At 43.0% G+C, this 3,390-nt stretch overlaps 1 pseudogene; it reads left to right on the top strand.

Annotated features, from left to right (window-relative positions):
• The first annotated feature begins 737 nt into the window (after positions 1-737).
• Positions 738-3,079, top strand: LOC123425871 (annotated as a pseudogene).
• Positions 3,080-3,390: the final 311 nt, after the last annotated feature.

Raw genomic sequence — 3,390 nt, 5'->3', positions numbered from 1 at the left:
TCCTTGTCCAACAATGTTCAGAAAAATATGAAGTATCCTGCTGTCATTGAGTATGGTAGTAGTCAATGCTTGTGTTGAGTATGGTAGTCAATGTTCAGAAATATATGTATCCCTCAAAATATGAAGTAATTTCCTATTGAGTATGGTAGTCAATGCTTGTGTTGCAATGCCACTATGCTAAAAAAAACTACTGCTGTCAAAATCAGTATGGTTGCTGCGTAAAAAATGTTGTATCCTTGTCCAACAATGTTTAGAAAAATGTGTGTCAAAACTAGTAAAAGCCATGGTAAATAACTTCTAATGATGTAAACTTCTGTGAACTGGTAATGTGTATCATTGCCGTGATCAGAAAATGTTGTTGTGAACTGCTCTGAAGAATTGTTAAATCCTTGTATCCTTGTCCTGCAAAAAAAATTCTTTTACAACAATTACTGTGCTCCAATCATGCATGCTTGGGCGATCTATTGATGTTAAAAAGTACTGATGTATGGATGTATTTTTGATGTTTTTTTAGGATGCTCATGATGGAACAACAGCTCAACATAGCTACACGGCACATGATTTTGTAACAAATACAAGAACGAATTCACATGCTGGACTCAACTCAACTGCTACAATGTATGACTGAGCCCAACCCTTGGAACCACCTACAGCTCCAGGTGGCGAAGAGCCGACATCGAGGCGCTCCCGAAAAGGAGTCTATTGATTCTCTCCCAATTGGTTGGATCGTAGGGGCGATGATTTACTTCACGGGCGAGGTCTCTAGTTCAAGTCCAGGATGGAGTGATGATGAGGAAGAAGAAATTTCATCGCAGCCACCATTACCATTTGTTGGCGCATGCAATTTGACACTGTCGATGATGCTATAATATTCTACAATGAATATGCCTTCAAGACTGGATTTGGAATACACATTTGCACTTCTCAAAACAGCCAAAAGAAAGGTCCTAGGGCACTTATCAAGAGGGTTTTTTAGTGTGTCCACACAGGCAAGCCAGGAAGCAAAGCTGATAGTAGCACTGCTTCAGAAGGTCTATCAATTGGTGCAGCCTCGTCTAGCAAAGATAGTTGGTTCGAAATGGATGTTACGAACAAACGCCAAAAGAATAGGTTGCTGCGACATGATTGCAAAGCTAAGATGATAGTTGGAATCAGGGGAAACAAGTGGCTTGTATCACATTTTGTTGCGGAGCACACACACCCCCTGATGCCACAACCAAAGCTTGTACGATACTACCGCTCACACCGCAACATTCCGGAAGAAGATATGGATCTCATAATGACCATGCATGATGTAAACTTCTCAACTTCATCGTGCATGGGGATGCTCTCAAGGGTGCGCGACGGAGACCGCATGATACTACCATATGTGAAGAGGGATGTTTCAAATGTCCGGTCAAAGCTGCGCCAAAACCTAAGCCTCCGAGACATGGATTTGACAGTTGAGTATTTTAAGAGGCGGGTAGCTGAGAATCCTCAGTTCTACTATGAAAAAAAATGTTGATAAGGATACAAACTCGGTTACAGGGCTCTTTTGGGTGGATGACAGGACAAGGGCATTGTACCCTAAGTACAAAGACTGTATTTTCTTTGATACGACATTTTGTGCAAATAGATACAACATGCCATTTGCTCCGATTGTCGGAGTGAACAAACATTTGCAAACGGTGCTGCTCGGTCGTGTGTTTCTACCAAATGAACAGATTGAAAGTTTAAAGTGGGTCCTCGAGAACATTCTGCTTGCAATGAACAATGAACACCCATTGAACATTATGATAGACCAGGACAAGGCCATGGAAACTGCCATATCTCAAGTCTTCCCAACACGGTACACAGATGCTGCAAATAGCATGTCCAGAGAAAAGCTCGTGAGTAGCTTGGCAGGATAATGAGCAGAGATGAGGTTTTTGAGCATGCTTTCTACAGGTGCATCAACGATTCTGACACGGTTGATGAATTTGAGGAGAACTGGCAGCATATGATACATTGCTTCAAATTAGTTGAGAATAGACATCTTTGCAACATGTGGCGCACCCGTCACACGTGGGTCCCAACGTTCTTTCGGAAGTGCTTCTTCCCCTTCACAAGCACTACTGGGAGGTCAGAGGGGCTAAACTCCTACTACAAGACACTTGTGAACCCTCAAGATTCGGTATGGAGGTTTGTGCAACAATATGAGATGCTACAGGAGACTATGCTAGACCGTGAGGACAATCAAGCTTTCATTGGTGCAGCAACCACAACCCCGCTTTACCCTAGGTGCAACATTGAACGTCAGGCAGTTGGTTTCTACACTCGAAGCGTGTTTTCCAAGTTTCAAGCAGAAGTGGCTGCATCAACAGGCTTTGTGCTAAACCAAGTTCCTTCTGTTGACATTGGATGTGTGATTTGAGCTCTTTTCAAATTACTATGAAGACCCCAAGATATTTACAGTAAATGTTGAGATGGAACAAGAGATATTCGAGTGCAGCTGCAATTGTTTCAAAATGAATGGCACCGTATGTGCGCATATCATTAGAGTCATGGTCCACCTCAATGTCCAAGCTATACCACAACACTACTTACTAGAACATTGGTCGGAATAAGCAACTACACCAACCGGCAATAGTGCTCATCTACTGGATTTTGCGCTCCCTCCGAACAATACACTCAAGTACAACTCATTGTGCAGGAAGTTCACATGGTTGGCCTATCAAGCTTGTAGCAATGATGCTGCCTACAAAATACTAAATGATGCATCTCATACACTTGAGCCCATTATTGCTGCAGCAAAAAAGGGAAATTGCAAGAACAACGGGAATCACAACAGCAACAACACACCCAACAACAAAACACGTTACAACATGAGCAGCAGCCAACAACAATGCAACAGTAGCACGTGCCGCGTCAGCCAAAGAAACAACAGCCAAAACAGCCAAGACAGGAGCACCCAAAACCTGTAATCCAATAGCTAGAAGCACCCAACCCGCCGGTTGAACAAGATACCGGGAGAGTGTCATGCTTCAAAACCCAACGTGTGTCCCGAAGAAAGGTTGACCGTTGGAAAAATCAAGAAGGAGAAAGACTTTGCTTGAGCAAAGAGAGGATGCAGCGAAGAAGAAGGCAAAAACAGAGGAGAAGAAGAAAGAAACAAAACCCAGAGGAAAACCTGGACCAAAGAAGAAAAAAAGACATATGCTCATACTGCAAATAAGATGGTCACAGCACCCAAGTGTGCGAGTAGTTGAAACTTGCGATGGCTGTCCAGAAATGCAACTATTGCACCGAGGATGGTCATGCAGCGAATACATGTCCCTACATGAGGGCTGTAATATCAGTGGATGCAAATGTCGCTAGAGCAACAGAACTTAGGCTTTGAGAAGAAAAAAAGACATGAAGAGCTCATTTGCT

Source organism: Hordeum vulgare, chromosome 2H (genome assembly GCF_904849725.1).
Source record: "Hordeum vulgare subsp. vulgare chromosome 2H, MorexV3_pseudomolecules_assembly, whole genome shotgun sequence".
Taxonomy (NCBI): domain Eukaryota; kingdom Viridiplantae; phylum Streptophyta; class Magnoliopsida; order Poales; family Poaceae; genus Hordeum; species Hordeum vulgare.
The sequence above is the reverse complement of the archived record's forward strand: the minus strand, read 5'-3'. Positions and strand labels throughout refer to the sequence as shown.